This window comes from Barbatula barbatula (assembly GCF_947034865.1).
Source record: "Barbatula barbatula genome assembly, chromosome: 24".
Taxonomy (NCBI): Eukaryota; Metazoa; Chordata; class Actinopteri; order Cypriniformes; family Nemacheilidae; genus Barbatula; species Barbatula barbatula.
In genome coordinates this window covers 12,688,776-12,706,318 of record NC_136787.1, presented here as the reverse complement: position 1 = coordinate 12,706,318, position 17,543 = coordinate 12,688,776, and positions in this window count along the sequence as shown.

Here is a 17,543-nt window from a genome sequence, read left to right as displayed (position 1 = left end):
TTAAGAACCAATGTAAAAACGATAGACAATCCCTGACGAGTTACAATTTGTGTGTTCATAGGGATGTTCGTTTGAATGTGTCGTCGGAGGTTCGAGTCTTGGTTGAAGCGTTCGTTTTCACAACAGAGTCATTGAACAATTAGTTTTTTTTTTTTTTTTTTTTTTTTAATAGCCTATATGTCTGACAACTGCTTGAGACGGGTTTTGTAAACTTTAGACTCTTCGTTGTAAATGATATGGGCTGCTTTGGCAGTGAAAATTAAGATCCACAATGTCTCACATTTTTACTTAAAAACATTTTCATTAAAAAATGTTATTTGCTCTGCTGTTGAAGGACTTAGCCTACTTCTGTTTTTTTCTTTTACATCAATTTACATATATAACCGTTTACTTCAGTAATGCATTGTGGGAAATACTTTACTTTGGGTCTTTACAAATGCCCTGAAGCTCTCATTCTCCAACACTGAAAACGGCTGTAAATGTTTGATCATGTCCAGTCTAGCCTGCTCAAAGTCCTTTGCACCTGCTAAAATAAAAATGAATAATACATTCTGTGTACATTTTTTAGTATGTTATATAATAGTTTTTATACGATTTGAGGGCTTAATAACGGTGTTATTTAATTACTGGGCATGAGATGCCTAGAATTGTTAATGATTTTTCACTGTGAAACACATACATACCTGAAGAACACCATGTTTTGGCTGCACCATCCAATAAATGAAGGTAAATAAATGATATGTCAACACACACCTCACAAGCCTGTTCTCAAAATGGTCCCATGGGCTACAATTGACCTTTGACTTTTTGCTGTACTCTTCTTATGTATAATGTATAATGTATGTCAAATGCCAAATTATCTCACATATATCAATAACACAAAAAATTGATCTTTTTGTTTAATCAAATTTGGCTAGATTTCACATTAAGTGATATTTATCCAGAGATGATCATTGTAATAGATCAAACATGGTTATTAGTATCTTCTTGATTTATAGTTAAATCAGTTATAGACACTGGTTTGTGAGTATACTTTCAGATCAACAACCCTAGTGGCGAAATGTAGTCGAGTTTTGAAATGTTTCGAAACAGTAATGACCTAACGAAGCCTTGTTTGCTAAAGATCACGTGACTTAGGCCTTTTTAAACGGGGCTTGAAGCTTCATGAAGCCTGTTTCGAAAGAGAGAGAACCCAACCTAATACACATACATTAATTTCTGACTTCAGGGGGAGAGATTTACCCACCCGAAGATGTTTTGGATTGTTGATGGTAACCTCATGGCAATGTATCAGGTTTATTTCAGGTTTATAATATATATCACTTAACCAAAGGGAGCCGTCCCTGAAGAGCATAAATACAGTAACAATTCCAAAGGCCAGCCCATTTAAACTAATCATATGCTCGTCTGTCTGTCAGCTTCTTACATGTGCAGGCATGCTTTCCAACTACTCAGTATGGACTCTGCCCCCAGACTGTCTTTCACTTGCTCAGTGATGTTCTAAAAATTTTATTAATATTTAATCTGGCAGAGGTTAGATTTATGTGCTCAAACGAATGCAAGTTTTAAGTCTTAATAAAAATATATTGTAATCCTTTTATAAGCTGTTCTTTATTAAAGAACAGAACAACGTCCAAAAAGACATATAGGCAAATGTAACTAAGTAAATATATGGCATGCCCCTCAATACAGTATATGATGGTTGTGTCGCTATGTCCAGATTTTAATACTCATTACCTTACTTTATTTATTCATAATTTTGTGAATCCTGTTTTGTTAAATGATGCCTTTTATTTTTCCTGCTGTACACTGAGAAGATACGGATAAGGTGACACGGATAAACTGGAAGTGTATCCTGCTAGATATTAGAGCAATAAGAATTTTAAGGAAACTTTTCAGCACAAATTCTGCGCAGGATTTTATTGTTTTTAAAGAACATAACAATGGGAAAAATATAATATTAAGCTTGACAGTGATTAGGTGTTGAAGTTGTTAATATATCATTTTCTACAATATTTCTAATTCCATAACATCCTCCTTGCAAAGGTGGTTCTAATTTAGTTCATTTATGCAGATTATTAAAACTCTAAAGTCGCATTCTTTGATGTTTTGCTGATAACCTCTATTGTAAAATGTGTGCTTGTTCTGTCTCGAAAATACATTTCAAATGGTTTGATACGTGGTTTGATTTTATACCAATGCAATAGCATTTATAAAAAAATCAATGTGTCTTTGAAACATTAAATAATTAGGGCCCAATAAAAAAAAAGATTGGCCAAACATTAACATAAAATGAATCCATTTAAGATCATCCTTCAACACTCTAGCTCTCTCTCAATTCCCCTCTTCTTATCTCGCCTTGGTGTTAAACTCAAAACAAGGTTAATGAGGTGAATAAGAGCAGCTCCCCTCTCCTCCACTACCATATAATCATGTTGCTCAACAGGAAGGCTGAAAGTTAAGTTGCAGACCAAGTCGAAACGGCAAGTGTATCTTACAAAGGTATACTTGACACGTAAATAGCTACATATCAACACTGAATGAATATATCAAGAGCAGTACGTGGACATGGTGAGCTGATGGGCTAACTCACTCACTTTATACCTCCCTTTCTCATTGCTGTATCTCCTTTCAAACTCTTTATTGCAATTTAGGTAAAACTTATTTATAGAAATATGAATTCAGCTCATCGAATATGTATTAAACTTGCATTTTATAAAGGGTTTACCAGTTTTGTAATGATCTGGATTACCAATTAAAAAAATATCGTTTCTTATTGAGTATATTCCGTTTACAATCAGCAGATGGCGCTTCATGGCAAGGAATTAGGAAGTCAAAGAGCACATGAGCTAATAAATAAATGTGTTGTTTATTACAGGACAGTTTAGTGTCCAATTTAGATACGCGCGCGTGTGTGTGTGGGGGCACTTTTGTGTTTTTTAGTCAGGTTACAGTGCTGGTACTAAAAATGTAATGATTGTTTTTTTTTAATTGATCTGCTTTCCAAAGTTATTATTACAAAACCCTTTGAGATTGTTCACATTTACATGCACGTTTTATTACATTCATTTAGATTACAAAAAAAGTATTTAAGGCCATAAAACAATGCATTTATATAAAATATTGACATTTACTCATGTTAGCCATTCTAATGATATACTGTGTATATAGCTTACTAATACACTATCTACCATCACGTGCAGCAGTGAGTGACAAAATGAGATGCACACCCGTCATCCAAAAGTTCCCGTAACCTCCAGTTAGCCTACTACATAATAAACAAAATTGACAACATTTAACTACATTTTCCTTAAATAAATAAGCAACATTGCTGCTTGCTTAAAGTGTGAACTGATGATCTGCGATCGAAATTCAGCTCCGATTTTCAGGCATTTAAAAAGACGTCTTTGATCGTTCTTTGTCTGAGCGTCTCATTTTACCACCATACGCTCGCACTCTCTCTATCAGAGCTCCCTTAATCAGCTTGTAGGTCAGTTACCATGGCAACCTGATCTCTCGTGGATGCGGGGCTTCGCAGAGAGGGAGATGATCACCTGCCCTCAGGTGTGTGTCTGTGTGTGCGTGGTTACATTTCGGCAGGCCTCTGCCGACAACCCCTCTTTACAAATGTGTATTTTTTTCTTATCAGAAATGGAGATGATGTGGACGCGCCCTTCAACGAGGTCACTAAATGGCTTTTAGCAGCAGCTTGACAACATGCCTACGTGAATGTCACATCTCATAGGCCTCTAGCTCATTTATGTCCGTATTTGATTGACAATTATCGCTTAGCTGATACATCTGATGAACAGCGATGGGCCCTTGTTTAGAAACTATTGTTCAATAAAAGGGAATGGTCTAAAATATAATTTATTAATAATAATATTAATATATTAAGAGCTTATATAATTGTATACAACATTCTAATGCATTCTAATGATAACATCCTCGTTGCAAAGGTGGTTTTAAAACGACTTGAATTAATTTATGCAGATTATTAAAACTCTAAATCTGATTGGATGAGATGGACACCTGACCTCACATTCCACATACATAGGTCGAGTTTCTTGCAACCATTACATACAATGTATAGGTTAATGCATTATATTACTTAATAATAATTAATAATTTTAATAATAATTCATATTAATATGCAAACTATTTATTGAACATCTGTGTCTGTATTGTATGTTCTTTAATAAAATATTAAATGCAAAATTAAAAACTGTGTCAACCAACCTACGTAGTTGCTTTTTTGTTTGATATATATATATATATATATATATATTTAATAACAGATTGCAAGTGGTGACAGTATGTGGACAGATATCTTTGCTCTTGTCTGTATCATCACTGGTAAAATTCACCCAGCCATTAATCTTGAGCACTTGATCAATGTTTTCACCTTCACAATGCAGTTATGAAGCCCACACTGTCAATTATTTTAAAGTGTGGTGTCAACACATCTCATCAGATACATCCGATAGACACAGCACGGCCGAACACCTTTGTGTGCACATCATTACGCGTTAATTAATGTCAGCTTCCTGTACTTTAAATGTACATACATTAGCATTTATCACACATGCTGGGCCGAGTGCACAAGGTCGACTTCTGTTGCCTGCTGTTGACTGACTTCCCTGCAGAAGGATTCTTTGGTAGAAAGGAAGTGGGCAGCATGTCACAGCTGCGGGGTGATCCCGGATCCCACATTCCATCACGAAGTATGAACATACGCATGACTGGATTTAGTGAGATTTTATAATAATAGCAAACAGTGAAGGGTGAATTGCTAATGTAGTTTAGCTTAAATCAAAATGTTCTCTTTATTATTGTCATTCCATTCAAGATGTAAAAATGTTATGTATCCGGTCGGCTCCAATTGGTACAAATCATTTTAACTTAGTTAGTTGAAATTGGCTTCCATAGTAGTAGTTTTTATACTATGGCAGTCAATAGTGCCCCATAACTGTAGCAAACATTCTTCCAAATATCTTTCTTTGTGTTAAACAGAACAAAATAAATTTACACAGGTTTGGAACCTGAAGGTGAGTAAATGTTGACCGAATTTTCATTTTGGGCCGAACTGTCCCTCATTGATCACATCAACTGTTAAAATGAACTGCATTAATTAACCCAATAAGTTCATAAACTAAAATATGTTTTGTGATTGTGTCTGAGAATGTACAGTATAAAGTCTTATCTCAAATGTCGCCGGTGTTTAACATGGATATGCGTGTGAAGGGATCAGCATCAGCGGAGGATTTAAATTTTCTCTGTGTGATGAACCTCATATGTGTGTAATGCCCTTGTTATACATTACATGTCACAGCACATATCAGTCTCGGGTGGAGCTGGAGCATCTTAATATCTTAATGCAAAGCTTAACATCTTTACAGCATCAAACGACAGCTCTTGAAACATTAAACAATACACCATCCAGTAGGATTAATTTTTATTTTATTTTAAACAATATGTTTTATCACACGCTTAAATAAGCAATAACTCACTGTGATATGATATTTGTCGCTGGTTAATTACGCATTAATAATTCAATCATATTGATGACAATATTGCTGTCTTCCCTCATTTTTACAGCGCCTGCTGATAATGCAGACGAAGTCTTTGAAAGCATGACGCTTATAAATCTTCTGAATTTAAAAGAATCTGTCTGGTTTCGCTTTCTCAGCACGAGGAGAGATCTAGAACCCTTAGATCAGGCTTTTGCTCTCGTGCCGTCTGGGTTTGTGCAATGGCTGTATGGGGAAGATAATCTCATTTAAACCATATCTTTGTGAAGACTTCTCATTTCAGAACACTCGAACAGCCTGCACGTGTGTTTGTGTGCAGTAAATCCTGTCTACTGCGCTCTAATAGGTGTGGTTTCTCCTCAGCTCTGTCTTAGAAAATGTATTTAGACCAGTTTTTTCCTCAATATATCCTTTCTCACCTGAAGTGTGCAATTTTGTCCATAATGTCTGTCACAGTTTGGTCATTCACCCCTGTGGTGCTTTCCAAAGATCTTGCAATGAGTTACGTTAGAGTCAAGCAGTTATAATGAGTAAATTCAATATAAAATGCATCCCGGAATTTTCCAGTGTAAAATTTCGCATGGTGTCTCCTGTGTGGTGATGGTGGATGTGTTGGAAGCAGCAGTGTGCACACATGGGGGGATGTATGACTTGACAGCTGTCTTTGTGTTGTGTAATCTCTCAGTTGCACCATCTCTTACTGCGTCAATCCCTTTGCCCGGTAGCTTGTGTAACCAACAGCTTGACTCCAGTTGTCATATGTTGTGGTCATACGGGTTGTCCGTTCTGTATGTGTGTGTGTGTATGTATGTGGTTTAGAGGAGTTTAACTCTTGTAAGGGGTTTGATGGAATAGTTGTTTGTGTGTGCGTGCTTGTGTGCCAGAAGGGGTCAGATAGGTTAGGGTGTTCCTCCAAAACTGAAAACCCACTCTCAGCTGTCACAAACCATCAAGTGATCTGGTGTTCATGCACCTGTGTGTGTGAGTAAGATGGTGCAGAAAGGTCAAACTGAGGTTGATGCAACAAGTGGCTCTTGGTGTCACTCGTGACGTCACCGACAGCAGATCAGTCTTACGCGTGCCATCAGATACGGTCAATATCAGTGCAGCTTGTCTAATTGTTGCTTTCGCCATCTGTTCTCAAGTGTTCTTCAATTTTACGGTTTGTGAAAAGATAATGAACAGTGGTGAGAAAAACAGCAGTATTATTATTGCTCGCATGTCGCTTTAGGGATTTGAACAAATCCTTAAGGCTAAACATTTAACTTAATAGTGTAACATGTTCCACACCTTAGCAACCACTTGCAATGCCTTAGTAACCACTCATATCACCTTTAGATCTGCACAGCAAGATGCCTAAAACACCAATTCATTCACCAACATCCTGGCAACCATCCAAAACTCCCTTGAAGGGACAGTTCACCCGTAAATAAAAAAGTCTGAAATAATTTACTCACCCTCGAATCTGTATAAATGTCTTTGTTCTGATGAACACAGCGTAAGATATTTGGAAGAATACTTGTAACCATACTTGTGGGTTTTTGGCCAACAAAGCATTTTTAGTGTACAACTGTTTGGTTACGACCATTCTTCCAAATATCTTTGTGTTCATCAGAGCAAAGAATTTATAAAGATTTGAAACAACTTAAGGGGAAGGAAATAATGACAGAATTTCTATTTTCGGCTGAACTGTCCCTTTAAGCATTGCTTGTCCCTTTTTCTGACGTCATAATTTGCCCTTTTTATGATGGTTTCAGTGTCAGCCAAGACATGGAAGTTTCACTCTGAGTTTTAGATTGACAATATTGTTCTACATTTATATTTGGCAGACATGTTTATGCAAAGCAGCTCACAGTCCATGTAAAATATAACGTTTATTCAGTTTACTGCGTGTTTTACAAGCTGAGCTGTACTGATATTTATTAGTCAGTGTTTTTGTGTCACTGCTACTGAATCGGTGTCATATTAAGTGGTCTTAGAGTATAGAAGATGAGAGAAATATGTTTTGATGCAAGAAATGTCTCCTGCCACAAGCCACAACTCTCTCTCTGTTTTCTCTTCCTGCCTCTGTCTCCCTCTTTCACAACCTAGTTCTGTCAGAAAGTGTCCTGGCATTTCTGTCTCCTCTACTGTGTGTTTGTGTGTGTGTTTCGAATGTGCGTGTGCGAGCATGACTCCAGAGACATACCATGAGTGTGTATCCAGAGAATAATCAGGTAATTGATCATACAGACAGGTAATCATTCCTGTGCCAGACTCTCTGGCTGCGAGTGGTCGGGCAGCATTAGAGAAACTTGTCCTCAAAAGCTGTAGAGAAAAAAAACAGTCAGGCAGCCCGGCGGCTAACGTGGGGAGAAATTAAAAACGAGGCCATATCACATAAATAGAATTCCTAATGTTGCCAAGGCCACAACAATTCTAAGAAATGGTTTATGACAATGATTCATAATTTACAACTTTTCTGTACTGAGCAGATGGTAAACACAAAGAAGATTCTTAGTTTGACTTGACATCATTTAACCAGCATATCTAGACGTATCATGTCCATTCTAGTCCAGTGTCTGTTGAATTTCAACAAAATCAAACCTTAGGAGTCAACAGCAATGTGAAAGACTGACAGCATGACAAGATAAAATTAAGGTTATCACATCAACTTATCAATATCAACTTTTCTAAATACATGTACAAATATAACTGTTGTATTGCTTAAAAGTGAATAAGAACTTGTTTGCTGTATTTTTAGTACAGAGCATATTTTGACCGGTTTGTTTTCATTTTCAGCAAATCTGTGCCAATATTTGATTTGAAATTTGTGACAAATGTTGTTAGTAGTTCATAGAATGAAACAAAAATGATCATTTTACACAAACACATACCTATAAATAGTAAATTCAGAAAAACTTAAATTATTTTAAAATGATCTCCTAACTTTTTCCTCGGTGGCAGATGTATATACTTTCATACTATTGACAAAAATGAGACGTATAAAGACTGTCAGTCCCCATTCACTTTATGTAACAAAACACCACATCAACCATTCTTCCAAATTTCTCCATAGAACATAAAATATTCCTACAGGTTTGCTACAGCATGAGGATTCTTTAGGAGGGTAAATAAATGTGAACAGAGTAATAATTTTAAGGGCGAGGTATCCCTTTAAAAATGTTGGCTCATGGGAGCAAGAACAGCAGGAAAGGTTATATTAATAATTGGGGAAGAGATCTATAGCCAGGGAGCTGCTCAGACTCAATAGTGATTTACATTCATTGATATTCCGTCAGAGTTTTATTTTTACAGCTGCATCAAAGCCTGAGAATCACTGCCATGTTTTATCAATATTCAACTACTAAAATATTACAGGTTTACTTCTTCAGCAGTGTAGGGCTGCAATGGAAATGTATCTTGCCAGCCTTGAGAGGCTGCTAAAGCCTCCCTAGCACTCAACACACATAGTGACTTAATGATAATTAGGTCAAACCAGGAAAAAAAGAAAAATGGGATATAGATGTTATATTAATATAATCTGACGTTTATTAATAATTAATACGGTGATATTGGTTTAGTATATTAAACTCTACTAAAATACTGTATGTAAATTATAATTTAAGGTTAAAAGATTTCGGCCTTTCGTTCGTGTGGGGTAGTCGTTACACTTCATTGAATATTTCCCAGGGTCATATTTAATATCTACCTTTAAAACACAGCGAACATGCCTAATTTACAAAATAACTGACCTTGTAAAACATGCCCCAATGTATGTTAGTGTGGTTTTATTGTGTTCACTTTTTAACCAGCAGCCATTATTAAAATGTGATGATATTTGGATTTATAACATGTCTGAACTAAATTCATGAAACATGTTTGAGAAAAAAAGTATTTATGTAAATTGACTTTTCGCCCGCAACCTTATAAAGTCCTTGTGACAACTTCCCGTGTGACAACTAATCCCAGTCTCCTCTGTACTTATCTTAACTTTAAAAGCAGCTTCAAATTGACATTCTCCCCGTGGCCCTCAGCATTAAAGAAGAGATTCGCCGTTGTCTCCATCAACCCACATTTGCCCTGCATTTTTCTGAGGTAAGTGACAGAACCAATCCCAGCACACACAGGAGGCTATATTCCCCCTGCATGCTTTATTTACGAGCAGCTCTCCCATTAGCTCTGCGTTCCATTTGTTTTTTTGTCATTTCACTGTCTTTATACTTCAGGTGCCTTTATTAACAAATGATCCTGTTGTAACTGGCTTTCACCTTTAGGAAAAAGGGACTGAAGATCAATGCACACATTGTTAAAGGTTTTCTTTAATTTGTTACAATTGCATGACAACTTTTTACTAAATTGTGAAATCACAGTTTAAAGAGGATCTATCTGCATTGTGGATGCAGTCTGGATACATGTAAAAAATATATATTTACAGATCGCTCTATAGTGAGTACTATAGCAATAATTACCAGCATGCGTTGCAGCATAAATAAATTATGTGGTTGCTTATTTCTATTGCTGCTTTATGTTGCTATTACTGTCTTTGTTTTATTTTAAATATTGATCATAACATTTTTCTGTGTACTTTTTCTGTTTATCATGTTATGAAAGTAGTTTCCCGTTCTATCCTCCCTGTCTCTCTCTCCTGGCACAGAATCTCATCGAGGGCATGTACTTACAATATCTGACTGCAGGATAAGATCACTGTCTGCCAAACGGAATTGCCTTGTCTAGCATGAAACTAGGGCTGCGGACTAATCATGAGTTGAAAAGCAACAAAAGGAAATAAATAAAGCAAGCAATGCTGGAAAATTAATTGAGCCCCAGCATGCAGCCGCTGCGCAGGGGAGAGAGCAAGACTTTGGGGTTTTCGATAGGCAGAGTAGTACGGGAATGTGAAAAAGAGGGACAGGGTGAGAGAATGAAAGATATTGAAAAGGAGGGCGAGAGAGAGAGTTGCTCCCTTTGTGTCTGTTCAGTATGAGATGGGGGAGAGGGCAGCAGGGGGTCGTGGTTGTGTGTGTGCGCGTGTGTGTGTTTGTGTATCATGAGAACCCTGCAGACGCTGTCCGGTGGGTGTCTGAGACCATGTTGAAAGGAGTGATTCTCCGTGTGTTCAGAGAAATAGCACACTCTTCATAAATTATGTATTCCTCCCATAGACAGCCAGGCAAACTCACTCAGACAGCCAGCCAGCAATAAGCTGGCTTCCTGTAGCCATAAAGGAACAACAGAAAAGAGAGCAGAGGGTCACATAAATGGTGTCAGAATGCAGAGAATAGAGAAGAGAATTATGGGTTATTGGTTATAATGATGATCACAAAATGTGAATTTACAGTGGTGACAATGAACAGACTAATTGAGATAAACAGATCAACTGCAATGCATGCTGGGAATCATCAATGCGGTTTTTATTATGATATTACCCAGCATGCATTGCAGCATGACGTTTCTTCTGTTGATTTTCACCATTGTTGAGACTTGTACACTGATTCTTGATGTCTGTGTGTGTCTTAAACTCTGATATAATTTTGTTTTAATTAACATATTTTCAAAAATGTTTAGGCATTAAAATATAAATAAACTCCCTGATCTTATAATGTTATTTTAGGACCAGCAGCACAGCACACAAACCACATGAGTTCAATGAACTTTCATTACCATAACAAATGTAGTTTAAAATCACAAAGCGCATGTTAAAACCAAGGTTTAAGATCCCAACTCAAGGAAACACTGCCCACCATGATGATGACATTTGTTAGATGGTATGTAAGTCCAGGTGACTTGAAATAAGTTGTTGGGTCAACTATTTTAAATTGTGTCAAACAAACTTTCTGAGTTGAAATAGTTAGAAAATTAAGTAAATACAACTTCACTGAGTCAAAGCAAAAAGTAAACTTAAAAGTTAAGTGAATAAAACATTTATAACAGTACATAGCATTTAATAATACATTTTTAAAACCAATAGTTGTAACATTAGTTAATACACATTGATCATAATATAACAGTATTTGCATAAATTAACATGAACAAAAGTTAATACAAAATTCTATATTTTATATTATATATATAATTATATATATTTTATAACATATTAGCTAATACATGTTAACAACTGCAACCTAATTGTAAAGTGTAAATATTTCTTATCCGCAATAAAATAAAACAACATGCAGGTTCACATGACTGAGTTGTGCAATGCAGATCGACCACCATGCAAAAGCCATTTAACACCTCACTGTGCCAAAGCGTTGGGAGAAATAGCTGGGAAGATAAACTCTGCCCACAGAGAACATGTTTCATCATATCCCAGACATATTACAGCTATTTGCTTAGAAGTTATTAGAGGTTACAGTTTCTGAAGAATATGGGTCCACTGCTGTTTCTGTGTGGTATGAGTGAATGAAAGCAAATTGTTAAGTAATGGGTCTGCTCGATTGAAAGCATCAGATCCTTATTATGGGGTTGAGCAGAAGGTTGAGAAACTGGACTCATGATCACAGAATTAAGAATGTTAGCATTCTGCACCATTGTTAAAAGAAACTGCAGAATCTTCTGGGTACCAGACTGATTACATTACGTTTTTGCTTTATGACCCTCACAGTCTGTGTTGTGTGTGTGTGCTTTTATAAAAATATATTTGCAGGAACTGTTGAAGCATACAAGTTTGGCCATGACCCTTTTTTCACACTCCACTAAATACCTCGCCATTTGTAACACCCTGATGATACATCGGAATCAATTTATTAACATTTCAAAATATTTAGTCCTGTGTTATTATAAATTATCTATGTTTAGGCATACATTATAATTTAAATGTTGTACATTTATTTTTTATAAGTTAAGTTAAGTTTAAGTATAAGGTTAAGTTTACTGGCCAACAAGACATTTGTTTTTTTTGTAAAAAATGCTTGAAGGAGACTGTTCCACTCTATTTGAAATGCAACATAATTTCGCTACTACTACTACTACTACTACTACTACAAAAACTAATGATAATAATAATAACTATTCAGAACCCTGTTAATCTTAACACACACACTTTCTACTGTACATCGATATCAAATAGGTCTGAGTTAGTCAAAGGTGACTTCACTCATACAGTTATTAAAGCAGCTTACAGTACAGGGCTGCTGCAGGGCTGATATGAGCATGCATTATTCATGAGCACTGAGCAAGTGTGTAAATTGCTTTGCCAGGGTGCATGTTGAAACAGTTTATGGTATATCTCTCCATGGCTAATGCTGTAATGCTCATATTGATTCCAACCGTTTTCAATTTTACACACACATGCACACGCTGAAACGCACACACAGTGTCACATCGTACCCTTGGCAAATCCTCCACAGAGCATATTACAATTTATCATCAGTGTTAATCGCACACTTGTCTCATTTTATAGCTCTTTGTTTTAACGGATCGTAAAATTGTGCCTTTTGTTGTTGCAGTTTCGCTCTTTCCTGGAGCCTGGTGCACAGGAAGCGCAACGATGAGTACATGTTTGTCCAATGGCCTTCCTGATAAGAGCCAGTCTGTCGTACCCGTGACCACCTGCCTCATTTACAACATTGTTAAGGTGTTTCTCAACTACAAATAAAGGTGCTTAAAAGGTTCCTAACAGTGATGCCATAGAAATTCAGCCTCGAAGAACCATTCAGCCAAAGGTAGTACAGCTTTGTGTTTGCAACGCCAAAGTTGTGGGTTTAATTCCCAGGGGATGCACATATTGATAAAATCAATAGCATGAATGCGCAATACATTGCTATGGATAAAAACATCTGATATGAGATACTTTGTCATGTCTGAATGTTTGTTGTCAGAATGAATAAATACCTGTAAATGCAACATTCAGCATTTATCTCACGTCGAGGTTCTGTGAGTTTGTGGACATGCGGCTGACCCGTGCCCTGTATCCTCTGCGGCAGGATCTGAGCGCTCAGACCCCAGCCCCCCACCTCTACCACCACCCCCCCCTCCGTCCTGGCAGGCCTGCTTCTCTGACGCCTGTCCTTGACCATAACCTAGGACATGACTACCCACTGCTTCACGTCTAATTGGCAGTCCCAATACCCAAACACAAGGGGGAACTGCACCGTGTGCAAGCTTTGATTTAGGAGAGGACCATGGTTTTCATTTGTCATTGATTCTGTCCTTTGAGACGAACGGGTCCCGATTGGGTGGGTGGCTGATTTCTCAGTGTCTTGCTCGTTGTGGACATCTCAGCATGTTTAAATTGTTCAAGCCTTGCCGAGGTGATGCGCACGGGTGTTACTTCTGTATTCCGAATAATGGTCTAGAGAGAATACTTGATGCTTTCTATTCTTAGCCCTCGAGAGACATCTGTCGAACTATAAACCACACGTCGGCAAATATTTAGTGCAGGCTATACAGTTCAGTTTATGCACAAATGATCATTCTTTTATTTACATAATGTGTATTTATGTGCATTCGTTGTGTCCAGCCTGAGTGTTGATATGTTTATTGGCAAGAACTGCAAGGGAATGACAGAGTGAGCTGCCACAGAGGAATTTGCAGAGGTCAAAGTCTGTCTGCGATCCAGGGAGTTTCTGCTGACTGCCGCTTTTCAATGGTGCTACTTTCAGCCTCTTCAGACACCAGAAAACACAGCTGAGGGGGGTGGGGGTCTCTTTCATTAACTCTCTATTCATATTGAATTTATTAATCTCATGCTGTTTCTGCAGCTTAACTAAAAGAAGCAGCGATGCCGTCGCTTCTCATCCATCTGCTCATGGAGCGAGAGATAGGAGGAATGGAGTGAGAGAGAGCGAGATGAACAGAGCAACGGTGCTGAAATGTTAATAGACAGTTCGGAGAGAGGGAATGTGTGTCACATTATTTAGCAGTCCTGGATGTGTCTGGGGGAGGCAACAGCTTTGCACAACCTCTCCCTGCATCAGGTGCTCAACAAAGCTTCTGTCATGTCTGCATTTGTGTACGGGGGAATGTTCTCGCTAATCTCCTGTGTGTTCAACAGTGCGCTCCATTCAAACAGCCATGGCCTCAGGCTGCTACAAACCATGGTGTCACACAAGCAATCCCAGATCCTGATGCTAAGTGTTTACACACAGACTGAATGGTGTCCAGCAATCTGCTTGCTAACAACCTGCTCAAAACCACCTGTGAGGAGAAACGGCGAGAAAACAAAACAGGTACAAAACATGCACCTGTCACATTTACACACTACCATGAATAAGACCATCCTAATTACGAATGTTCTAATACGTCTGATTTTATTTTTGTATTATTCCAATCCACCTGTCCTCATACCACTCAATACCCTATCCATCACATAAATTAAACATAATTCAACAAAAAACTAAGATTTCTTTTTGAAATATTTAAAATAGTTATATTTATCAATTTAGTAATAATAATAATTATGATTAAAATTATTACTCTTGTTGTTAGTCAATTTATTTAAATATTCAAAGAATAATAATTTATATAATTATTATTCTTATTATTTAAGTTATTATTCTTATTATTAATGTCTACGAGTGGTTTTATAATAAGCAAACAAATAAATAAATGATTGTTAATAATAATAATAATAATAATAATGGTGAGCTTTAAAGTTTTATAATGTAAAATATTGATTCTAACTTTATAAATTATTACTACATATTCTGTCTTATACAATTCACTTTTTGGGGAAAAGCAGAAGATTGTGCCCACCACAGGTGAGATGTTGGATTAATCTTGCAAATTACACATTTAGTTTTGTGGTATGTTCCAGTAGAAATCAGGGCTATGTGATGTGCTTTCCTCGAATTACAAACAACAAAAGAGAAGGCTTTCCCTGAGTTTGACTGACACAATCTTACACGGTTCAGGAGAGATTTATGGTCGGAGGCAATCTCCGTCTGCATGTAGCCGGCAGGTTCTCTCAGTAAACAAAAACAGCACTGGGCATTTTCAGAGATGAGAGGGGCAGAGATGCTTGTTCAGTCCTTCAGTGTTTCTAAACAAGGACATCCAGGGGAGAGCTCAGCCAGGGCCACAATTACCCCCTAAATGACCCATTCAGTGGTTTGGAGCTCTTACCAAAATAACCATGAACCCTCACTGTGTGTTCTGGTTGGGCCTGAAGAGCTAACAGGGTATTAGACTGATTGTAGTGGTAAAGGTCCTCATAGACTTCTCTTCGACGTGTCTCTTGGAAGACGATCCGCCCACCAGATGAGGGAAGAAAGTGTCTGGGACCAGATCGAAGCACTTCTTTTACGAGTTCAGTATATTAAAAGTTTTTTTACTAGGTGAAGGAGGTTATTAAAATCCATGTATTACAGCGATTCTCATCCAGTGGGAATTTTGCCATGAATTCATGTCACTTGTAAGAAGCGAGCCAAATTAGACAGATGGCTATGGGTACAGGTTGCATTGACGTGTCCTCGACAAATATGAACAAAAACTACACATGGTAACAGAACATACAACCCAGATTACATTTTCTTTGCAACAAGACTTAATATGCTTTGTGCCAACCTCTATTTTGTCTAAAGGATTGTCACCTGCAAGAGCATCAAACAATTGAAATTCATATATTAAGTCTATTATTATGCAGTTTAAACAGTTGTTGCATTTAAATCATTTATTTCGTACAATAAGCAACTTTCTTGCAAATAAAATACATCTGTTTTAAACTGCATAAGAAAGATAATAAGTGTCGGCTCATATTCTTGTGATCGGAAAGAAGTAGCCTGTCTGCTCCTGTATTTACCCACATTAGCCTTTTTGAACCTTTGAATCCCTCATTGACTCCACTTTTGCAGAAAGGAGCAGGAAGGATATCACCACTTAGCTTGTGTAAAGAACAGGTCTGCTGTTGAACTGTGGCCCTGCAATTCCTACAAACACACATTCCACGGACCACTGATGAGCCCCAAGTCTGCTTGTCTTGTCTTAACAGCATGTCTTACGTGCCCTGTGGGGCAACGTGTGAAAGTGTGTGTGGCAATCTGATGAACTTAAGAAGAGGAGCCTGTCACAGGGTGAGAAACTATCAGCTTTTCAGACAGGATAGTCTATAGAACTGCATTGATCTGCGGACATCTGTTAGAATGTGTCATTTTAATTTGTATCAGTTTTGGAGAACAGGGAAAACAATAATAAGCATTAAATTTACACATTTTCAATAGTATTTAATTTTCAATATGTTTCATATTCCTTTTTTAAATATTGCCGATTGTAATAATACAAGCAGAAGTGTTTGAGCGAGAGAGATGTGCATACCACCCATTGACAGATCTATTGTCTGTGTAGGCTAGGTGTAGGCATGACCATATAAATCAATGCACCCATCAATCCACCTAATTCTCTTTGTATCCGTAATGCACCCACCCCATCAAATCCAAAGCTTTTATAATTTTACAACTGACAAATATGCATTATCCAACCATTATCTCCAGAAGTGTTTAATCCAGTGGACATCTGCTTGCCTTTTGAATATCTGTACAAATCTACAGCTCGCAAGTTCATTATTCTGAAGTAGTGATGTGGCTAATAGGTTCCTGCATGCGCTCATCAATGAAGTTTTCATTTTCTAAATGCACTTCAGCCAGACAAACCCCTCGTGATACTAGAAAAGCAGGGAATGAATCTGCCATCCGATTATCACATCCATGGGAATACATCTCACTTAAACTCTAGAGTGAAGGTAATATCATTCAGGCAACTGCGCGTCTAACTACGCCTAACACTCCGCTGTGTATTACATTTCTTTTTGATAGTCCTCTTCCTAGACATAAAACCCGGCTCGTGTCGGGGAGCCGCATAAAAATGCAAGGACACGTTCGGGAAGATGCTCAAGTGTCTGAGTAACACTGCCGTGGGTTTGCTTTAAATATCCACAGGGTGGCGCAGGGCGAAAGTCGGACAGTAGCGACCTGTAATGCACATCACGGATATACATTAGCTCGGCGGCGCCCCTAGCGGCGGCGAGCGTCGTTTACAGTGTTGTTACGCCCCTCATGACTGCCGAGCAGCCAATGGGCTCCGGGAGGCAGAGTT